This window comes from Schistocerca nitens, chromosome 9 (assembly GCF_023898315.1).
Source record: "Schistocerca nitens isolate TAMUIC-IGC-003100 chromosome 9, iqSchNite1.1, whole genome shotgun sequence".
NCBI classification, from domain to species: Eukaryota; Metazoa; Arthropoda; class Insecta; order Orthoptera; family Acrididae; genus Schistocerca; species Schistocerca nitens.
In genome coordinates, this window is record NC_064622.1 from 188204109 (window position 1) to 188214985 (window position 10877).

The window sequence follows — 10877 nt, forward strand, 5'->3', positions numbered from 1 at the left end:
CTTTATTTCCAATAAAAGCAATCGATTTTGGCCATGAGTGTGACCTTCTTCGGGTCCCAAAAAGGTGTTCAACTATGCACTGTATAACTGCAAAGTCCAATGAAACTCCAGAAACGTTCCATTCTTAGCACAGCAGCCTATAAAAATAAAATGGCATAGCTGTGTATTATGAAGTGAAATTTTAACTTCATCAAACCTGTCTATCACCGTCTACGAAAATTAAATTTAAGTGCTTGAAAGTATTTCCACACGCTATTTGTCTGCAGCGTAGCCTCACTTCAGAAGCAAAACATCAATGATAAACGGTTCAGACGAGAAGAGATGTTTTTAAGAAGTACTGCAGTGCGAGAACGCTTAAGATTAGAAAGATAGTAGGGGACTATGGTTTGACTGCAGTAAGATGATTCAAGTGGATGTAGGCTGCAGTAGTTGTCTGGAGATGAATAAGCTAGCACTGGACTGACCGTTGTGGAGAGCTGCATTAAACCAGTCATCGAACTGAAGATTGCAACAATTGCTGCTCTGTTGGATTTATTCGAGCCTTTCTGTCTGTTTTTGTGATAATATTTTTACAAACGTTGAAACGAACAGCTCGTACGACCGTTGCTGCGTGAGCGTGACGTGTTGGCTCTCGGCACAGGGAAGTGCTATCTGCCTGCCACACTTTCGTGCTCATCACACAAACGATATTCAGACTGGTGTAAGTCTTATATTACTTTTAGCCAGCAAAGTGCTAATCACAAAAAATGAGAGTGTTCTGTGATTCCAAAACTGTTAAACATAAATGAGAGGAATTCTCTTCAGTCGTTTATCATACAAATTAATCAAATTTCCTACCGAATAAATGCACCTACGTTACGATTGAAAGCCGTCACAAAGAGCACAATTCAGTTATGCGGAATAAATCGGTCAAATGTCTTTATTCGTGTCGCTTGATCTAATTTGTTGTAGTACTAAAGAAAAGCAGGGCAACGGCCTTGCCGCAGTGGATACACCGGTTCCCGTGAGACCACCGAAGTTAAGAGCTGTTGGGCGTGGCCGGCAGTAGGATGGGTGACCATTCAGCCTCCATGCGCTGTTGCCATTTTTCGGGGTGCACGCAGCCTCGTGGTGCCAATTAAGGAGCTACTCGACCGAATAGTAGCGGCTTCGGTCAAGAATACCATCATAACGACCGGGAGAGCGGTGTGCTGACCCCACACCCCTCCTATCTGCATCCTCCTCTAAGGATGACACGGCGGTCGGATGGTCCCGGTAGGTCACTCGTGGCCTGTAGACGGAAATTGAGTACTAGAAAAGGAGGAAAACAAATCAGTTCTTTTAAAGACAAAATTTTTCCCGAAACTGGTTCACAAGTAGAGTGAATATTTTCTCAAAAATGAATCTATGAACAGGTTAATATTTAATGCTCAGATAATAAACAAATTGTCTCCGCAAAAATTTAACAAAATCATTTTCCACAATGGAAAGCAAGTTTATGTGCCATAAATAATCGTTTGAGCAAACCTCATTTGTGACAGGATTTTCTGCTAAGAAGTGGTTTAATTAAACAGAAGATTGCTGTGGAACAGCGATAGGATTTCCAAATTCTGTGCAGCTCTTAAGGGGCTCCGGAACGCCCTATACTTGCAATGTTAAAATAACGCTTATAAATTACATCTTTCCTCACAAAGTATTTGATGTAGGAAGTTGAACTTTTTACAGATTATTTATTGGAATATGGGCTACAACTTAACACAGGGATTTTACAAAATTTTAGTTCAGTTATTAAAGATGATTTTTTTTAATTGTAATGGAAATTCACAACATTTTTTTGCAATTGTTTATTTATATATTCAAAAATATACAGTTTTTTGGAAAAAGGCTGTGTTAAATTATGCAGAAGGTACTGTGTAACATTTACTGAAAGTTTGAAACAAATATGTTTGGAAGATCCTTAGAAAACATGTAATTAGTATGAGAAAATAAAAGTTTTGGGAATCGAGCGACAAAGATTGGATTAACTTTTTAGTGCATTCCAGGTCCATAGGATGGATTAGCTTCATCCTCTGCAAACTCCTCCTCCAGCTTCCTCTTGTTCCTCCTCCTGTTTACTCTTGCTTGTATTTCTAGACTCTTTACAGCCCTGTCTGCAGCCCGAAGGCGTTCCTTCAAATGGTTCAAATGGCTCTGAGCACTATGGGACTCAACTGCTGAGGTCATTAGTCCCCTAGAACTTAGAACTAGTTAAACCTAACTAACCTAAGGACATCACAAACATCCATGCCCGAGGCAGGATTCGAACCTGCGACCGTAGCGGTCTTGCGGTTCCAGACTGCAGCGCCTTTAACCGCACGGCCACTTCGGCCGGCTAAAGGCGTTCCTTGTCTAAAGCAAGCATCGCTCGTACCATGTTAGAACCTATCTTCATTCCCATATTTCTAAATACCTTTGGCTTTCCAACATTTCTCCTCTTCTTAAAAGCCTTCAGAGGATTTCTAATAACTTTACTTTTACTCATTATTATACTTCAACAAAACAGAGACTCAAGAAACAGAATTAATTACGAATATATTCGAGATAACGACAGAGTAAATAAACATGAAACAATCGACAATCACACCAGCGATACATATTGAACCATCACAGGTTAGCCACAACACATACTTTATCTCACATCACTAAAATGTACCTGATGAACACGGACGTTAATAATAACACCATTTGACAGCAGTTTAACAGCGCCACAGTGGGTCACGCCCATGTAGAACACATTTCAAAAAAAAATTTAAAATTGTTGTAGTCTTCTGAATTGAATAAATTATATATCTATTAAAAGGTAATAGTCTGCAGATTCAGAAAACGCAAGAAAGTAAAAATTGAACTTTTCATGATTTTGAGCCTTTCCGGAGCCCCTTAACCGCAAATTAACACCAGATCCAAGATCCAAACAAGTAAAGACACAGAGGAAGAAACACAACGTGAGGAATTTAAATGGGAAATTGTGAGCTGCTCCGAGCAAAAGCCGCGTTAGTTTTAAAAATGCGACACTTACCCGATCGATTCAGCATCAACTGCCATTCTGCGACCAGGCGCCTCCCTCTCTCAGCGTGACCTCTCGACCACACGTCCTCACACCAACTCTGACACTGACTAACGTTCCTCTCCGCTCCCAGAAAATTATCACCTGGAGGAGAGGATTTACAACTTTCACACAGTGACGAACGAGAAATGTTCTTAACACGCTGAAATGCCAGGGAAGCCAGCCAAAACTTCTCCACCACCACGTACAGTATGCCCATTAATTACCCAGATGTTGGTACTGTTGTGCACGATTTCGTACACAACGGTAAGGAAAGGCGGGCTGCAGACAGTCGTAGGAAACCTGGATAGGAGCAGAAATGATTAGTGAACATGTATACAATAAACCGAAGATTCACTTAACTCGTGGTTCTCCAGTACTAAGACTCATTGCAAATAATGCAGCAAGAAACAGAGTGTGGCAGTCAATGTCAACAAGGATGAGGCTCTCTCAACTAAAGCATGGACAATGGTGTCGGAGCGGCAGCTAGGCGGCATCTGCGTAGCGTCACGCACCGAATAGGTTCGAAGCGCGAATAGGCTGTCCGGCTGCCGCCTGCCATCCCATACCGCGGCGGCAGAGGGCGCTCGAGGTAAAGATCTGCTGAAGGCGTGGCTTAGCAAAAGCCCACTGTTAGGTCCACTGGATCCCGCACCAACGCTATCGTTGTCTGATGGAAACTTGCAGATCCATCGCCAACTTCAACGCTGGTGGGGTGGTATCAATATACACTACTTGCCATTAAAATTGCTACACCAACAAGAAATGCAAATGATAAACGGGTATTCGTTGGACAAATATATTATACTAGAACTGACATGTCATTACATTTTCAAGCAGTTTGGGTGCATAGATACTGAGAAATCAGTACCCAGAACAACCACCTCTGGAAGTAATAACGGCCTTAATACGCCTGAGCATTGAGTCACACAGAGCTTGGACGGCGTGTACAGGTACAGCTGCCCATGCAGCTTCAACACGATACCACAGTTCATCAAGAGTAGTGACTGGCGTATTGTGACTACCAATTGCTCGGCTACCATTGACCAGACGTATTCATGTGGTGAGAGACCTGGAGAATATGATGGCCAGGGCAGCAGTCGAACATTTTCTGTATTCAGAAAGGCCGTACAGGACCTGCAACATGCGGTCGTGCATTATCCTGCTGAAATGTAGGGTTTCGCAGGGATCGAATGAAGGGTAGAGCCACGGGTCATAACACATCTGAAATGTAACGTCCACTGTTCAAAGTGCCGTCAATGCGAACAAGAGGTGACCGAGACGTGTAACCAATGGCACCCCATGCCATCTCGCCGGGTGGTACGCCAGTGTGGCGATGGCTAATACACGCTTCCAATGTTTTTTCACGGCGATGTCGCCAAACGTGGATGCGACCATCATGATGCTGTAAACAGAACCTGGATTCATGGGAAAAAATGACGTTTTGGCATTCGTGCACCCAGGTTCGTCGTTGATTACACCATCGCAGGCGCTCCTGTCTGTGATGCAGCGTCAAGGGTAACCGCAGCCATGGCCTCCGAGCTGATAGTCCATGCTGCTGCAAACGTCGTCGAACTGTTCGTGCAGATGGTTGTTGTCTTGCAAACGTCCACATCTGTAGACTCAGGGATCGAGACGTGGCTGCACCATCCGTTACAGCCGTGCGGATACGATCCCTGTCATCTCGACTGCTAGTGATACGAGGCCGTTGGGATCGAGCATTTCGTTCCGTATTACCCTCCTGAACCCACCGATTCCATATTCTGCTAACAGTCATTGGATCTCGACCAACGCTAGCAGCAATGTCGCGATACGATAAACCGCAATCGCGATAGGCTACAATCCGACCTTTATCAAAGTCGGAAACGTGATGGTACGCTTTTCTCCTCCTTACACGAGGCATCACAACAACGTTTCACCAGGCAATGCCGGTCAACTGCTGTTTGTGTATGAGAAATTGGTTGGAAACTTTCCTCATGTCAGCACGTTGTAGGTGTCGCCACCGGCGCCAACCTTGTGTGAATGCTCTGAAAAGCAATCATTCGTATATCACACCATCTTCTTTCTGTCGGTTAAATTTCGCGTCTGTAGCACGTCATCTTCGTGGTGTAGGAATTTTAATGGCCAGTAGTGTATTTACTTTTATAATGTTCATAAGCCATCATATATATATATATATATATATATATATATATATATATATATATATCAATTCATGACATCCATCTTTACAAACTTCCTTTTTCTGGCGGACACACGTCCAGGTCGTCTGCTTATGGTAACCTCTCAAAACTCTGTCATCTCTCTCTCCACATCCACCACTCCTGCGGCTCACCTCCAACTGCGCAACGCTACGCGCTGTTAACAGCCAACTGCCCAACACTACACAAGCGAATATTCCAACAATGGCAAACAGCCACAGACTGCACACAGCACAGTCAGTGATTTTCATACAGAGTGCTACGTGGTGTTACCAACACAAAACCTAAACAGCCTACCTACACATGTACACTGCATATTCTATTTCACTGGTTCAGACATTTACGCTATAGCACCTATGCCGATGACCCTTCTGGTTGGCCGACATCATCTGGACAGTTAGATTCTAGAATTTTCTCACACTGAACATGTCACAATGTCGGTGTCGCATACTTGCAACTGTCGGCAGGAAATGCAGATTCGTCAGACAAGAAATGCTCAGCTATTTTCCAAGACTGTGCCACCTCGCGGACACCAGAGGTCAGCCAGCATGTTGCCATAATATATCTGCAACCACCAGCCCAGCAAGAGAGAGCTTATGCCTTAGTGCATTTACAGGGCTGCGGCCACCCAAATCCATTACTGTTCCCCCACAGGAATGCCTTAGAGAAGGGAAATTCACGAATCTTACACCAGAAGCTGTGCGGCTACCGCTCGGGTCCGTACACCGTCGAAAGTAAACTTACGGTGTACTCAACGAATGTAAGACTTTACAACTTAACTTATATTTACGCCTGGAAAGAGCGTGAATAGAGCACTTATTTGGCGGAGCGGACACAAGAAATAAATCACGATCATGTGTGGGACCTGAATCTATACTTTGGTAAAATAATTCTCTGAACTCTGCTTATTCAACAGCGCGACTCACCGCCTTGTTAATATCGGATTGCGTGAGGCACTTTTAGCATTTGTTACAACTGAGGTCTACGTGGAGCGTTCATGATGACAAAAAAACGTAAACCTAATCTCAGGGATTGTATTACGTGCTATCAGATTAAAATATTGCTGCAGGATATCATTAATGTAGTGAAATTTAATTAAAAGAAACCTTGTACTGAAAGAAAGTATTTCCCTTTATCTTAACGTAATAATCTTCGTCTTCCCGAGAAGCGGCCAATATCTGAATTTAACGGAATGTTTTTAGTTTTTACTTACACAACATAAAATAGTCTATTCACTTTCTTTTCTTTAATAATTATGGTGTAAGTCTTTTGATGGGTCCGTTGATGACGGAACGCAATGAAATTTATAGTGAATTTTTTCCTACGCATGATGTCTGCCAAGAATGGTCGATTGTTCGATCGCTCTTGTCGTTTATCCAACGTGCTGAAAACCTTACAAATAATATTTTTATTTCTGCATGAAGGTCATTCGGCATATGAAGGAAAAAATACACGTTCAGCATAAAATATCGTATGTTATTTAAAATTTACAACTTACAGAGCTTAGTGGACGCCGTAGCGTGTATTAGCTTCGAGACTAGAACAAAGAGTAAGTACTAAGGTTGGTCTTTTTCGTTTCTTTCGTCAGCGAGTAAAAGAATAATTAACACAGAGATCTTATACAGTTATCTTCTAGCGTCTGTTTGTACCATTATTGTTTCATTTTATTATAAATTACCGTTATGAGAGCTAACTGCACGCTCATTTTCAGAGTTTTTTACTATTTTCATTTTACTTTGTTTTGTGTCTGACGTTTCGTCGCACGTTTTAACATTGTGTACAGTATATCGGTACAAAGCCACTAACGATGTATTTCCCTCCCGTACAGTTAAGAATCCTAAGCTGCCAATTTTACTCGATATCGCAGTGATACACTATGTGTTAAAGTATCAGGACACCTGGCTGAAAATGACTTTCAAGTTCGTGACGCAGTCCATCGGTAATGCTGGAATTCAGTACGGTGTTGGCCCACTCTTAGCCTTGATTACAGCTTCCACTCTCGCAGGCATACGTTCGACCAGGTGCTGGAAGGTTTCTTGGGGAATGGCAGTCCATTATTCACGGAGTGCTGCACTGAGAGGTATCGACGTCGGTCAATCAGCGTTCCAAAACATCCCAAAGGTGTTCAGTAGGATACAGGTCTGGACCCTGTGCTGGACAGTCAATGACCGTGATGTTATTGTCGCGTAACCACTCCGCCACAGGGCGTGCATTATGAACAGATGTCGATAGTGCTGAAAGATGCAGTTGCCATCCCCGAATTGCTCTTCAACAGTCGGAAGCAAGAATGTGATTAAAACATCAATTTAAGCCTGTGCTGTGATAGTGCCACGCAAAACAACAATGGGTGCAAGCCCCCTCCATGAAAAACACGACCACACCATAACACCACCGCCTCCGAATTTTACTGTTAGCGCTACACACGCTGGGAGATGACGTTCACCGGGCATTCGCCATACCTACACCTTGCCATCGGATCGCCACATTGTGTACCGTGATTCGTCACTTACACAACGTTCTTCCACTGTTCAATCGTCGAATGTTTACTCTCCTTTCACCAAGCGAGGCGTTGTTTGGCATTTACCGGCGTGATGTGTGGCTTATGAGCAGCCTCTCCACCATGAAATTCAAGTTTTCTCACCTCCCGCCTAACTGTCATAGTACTTGCAGTGGATCCTGATGCAGTTTGGAATTCCTGTGTGATTGTCTGGATAGATGTCTGCCTATTACACATTACGACCCTCTTCAACTGTCGGTGGTTCAAATGGTTCAAATGGCTCTGAGCACTATGGGACTCAACTGCTGAGGTCATTAGTCCCCTAGAACTTAGAACTAATTAAACCTAACTAACCTAAGGACATCACACACATCCATGCCCGAGGCAGGATTCGAACCTGCGACCGTAGCGGTCTCGCGGTTCCAGACTGCAGCGCCAGAACCGCGCGGCCACCTCGGCCGGCCAACTGTCGGTGGTCTCTGTCAGTCAACAGACGAAGTCGGCCTGTACGCTTTTATGCTGTATGTGTCCGTTCACGTTTCTACGTCACTATCACATCGGAAACAGTGCACCTAGGGATGTTTAGGAGTATAGAAATCTCACGTACAGACGTATTACACAAGTGATGCCCAATCACCTGATGACGTTCGAAATCCGTGAGTTCTGCGGAGAGCCTCTTTCTGCTCTCTCACGATGTCTAACGACTACTGAGGTCGCTGATATGGAGAACCTGGCAGTAGGTGGCAGCACGGTGTGTCCGGATACTTTTGATCACATAGTGTATATGTAATGGTACCATCGCAGCGTGACTGTATGTGTCACATGCGTTACCTTGCCAAATTTCGAGGATTCTTTAACATACTGTATACTATTGTATTTACAAACTACCAGGCTATACATACTTTGGTGCCATAGCTAAAAAGGTGAGGTTTCTTAGGTAGTATCACTGTTGTGATTCTCTTACGAAAAGTAGCTGAAGGCTACGAAGTATTTCTATTTTGGGCTGTAGGTCATCTCTTGAATGTCACCCAAGCGATGGAGCAGTGAGACGTCATGCTGATAATCTACAAACGTGAAAGATATCAATCAAACCGTACTACTGGTTGACAGCTGTCAGCTTTCGCTGTGTAAACGAGTGGATCAGAGTTCCCTTGTGTCAGAGGCGTAGGAAATGCCGCTCCATAGGTGACACAAATATTTTGCATCAGTTGACAGGTGGAAAGAGAAGCAGATGTATAAAAACTTCAAAGGTATTCCTACCGTTGTAAAAATACGGTAAACCTTAAAATAAGTTACAGTGACATAAGCTCGATCTCCATCTCTGAAACCTCCGATGTATTTCTCGTAATCTCGTATGAATTTCAGTGTGCACGCAATAAAAATCCGACTGTGCAGCTGCTACAGGCTTGTACGTTGACAAACGGGTACACTGCCGTAACAGCTCATTCACTGTGTTGCTAAAAAGCCATTTCTCGGAAGGTACTAAATTTAAAATAAAAAATGTTGAAAAAACTTTTCAATGTTTAGTGAAATGGTTTGTTTAAAAGGAACAAATGAAACAGATTAGCGAAACTTTCGACACGCCTCATTTGCTGCATGGGATCTCGTGCATCATTCAGAGGCGCGTCCAGTGTTTCATAATCTGTTTTTATTTTTAGACACATCACAACAAACTGAAATATTTTTCATTTTTTTTTTACTTTCAAATTGGATTCAGAGAGGATATAATCCGTACATACTATAAAAATATATGTATACGTGTATGTCTGTATCTACGATGGTCACTCCAAAAGAACGGCACACTATTTTTTTTTTAAATATCCATCTTTTATACTACATGTTTGAAAGTTTTACAGTGTGTAGATACATCCTTTAGGAAAAATATTTTCATTTCTGCACATAATTGCCATCCCTCTCAACTGCCTTACGCCATCTTGGAACCAGCGCCTGTATACCCACACGGTAAAATTCTGGACCAACCTGTTGGAGCCACTGTTTGGCAGCGTGCACAAGGGAGTCATCATCTTCAAACCTTGATCCACGAAGAGAATCTTTCAGTTTCCCAAAGAGATGATAGTCACATGTAGCCAGGTCAGGACTGTAAGGCAGGTATTTCAGTGTTGTCCATCCGAGCTTTGTGATCGCTTCCATGGTTTTTTGACTGACATGTGGCCGTGCATTGTCGTGCAACAGCAAAACATCCCGCTTTTGCCGATGTCGAACACGACTCAGTCGAGCTTGAAGTTTCTTCAGTGTCGTCACATATGCATCAGAATCTATGGTGGTTCCACTTGGCATGATGTCCACAAGCAAGAGTCCTTCGGAATCCAAAAACACCGTAGCCATAACTTTTCCAGAAGAAGGTGTGGTTTTGAATTTTTTTTTTTTTCTTGGGTGAATTTGCATGATGCCACTCCATTGATTGCCCTTTCGTCTCTGGTGAAAAATGATGGAGCCATGTTTCATCACCTTCTTCCAAGAAATTCATCTCCACCACTGTCATACTGTTCCAAAAGATCGCTGCATACCGTTTTTCTTGTTTCTTTGTGAGCCACTGTCAACATCCTGGGAATCCACCTGGCACAAACCTTTTTAAACGCCAACACTTTCAGTATTCTGCAAACACTTCCTTCCCCTATTCCAATGTAGCGTGACAATTCGTTCACTGTGATGCGTCTGTCAGCAGTCACCAATTCGTTAACTCTCTGCACATTGCCTGGAGTGTGTGCAGTACGAGGCCTGCCGCGGCGAGGACAATCCCCAATATTGCCGTGCCCGCTTTCATCACGTAACATACTTGCCCACCGACTAACTGTACTGCGATCGACAGCAGCATCTCCATACACATTTTTCAAACTCTTGTGGATGTTTCCCAATGTCTCGTTTTCACAGCATAGGAATTCTACGACAGCACGTTGCTTCTGACGAACGTCAAGTGTAGCAGCCATCTTGAAGACATGCTGTGACGGCGCCACTCACGGGAACAGGTTGAACTAAGTTTGAAAACAAGCGGGAAGGATGTATCTACACACTGTAAAACTTTCATACATGCAGAATGAAAACTGGTTTTTTACAAAAATAGTGTGCATTTCTTTTGAAGTGACTCTCGTATACAAAA

The 10877-nt window shown here is 43.3% G+C and overlaps 1 pseudogene; it reads left to right on the forward strand.

Moving 5' to 3' along the window:
• Positions 1-967: 967 nt before the first annotated feature.
• LOC126204820 (5S ribosomal RNA) lies at positions 968-1084 on the forward strand (annotated as a pseudogene).
• The last annotated feature ends 9793 nt before the right edge of the window (positions 1085-10877 follow it).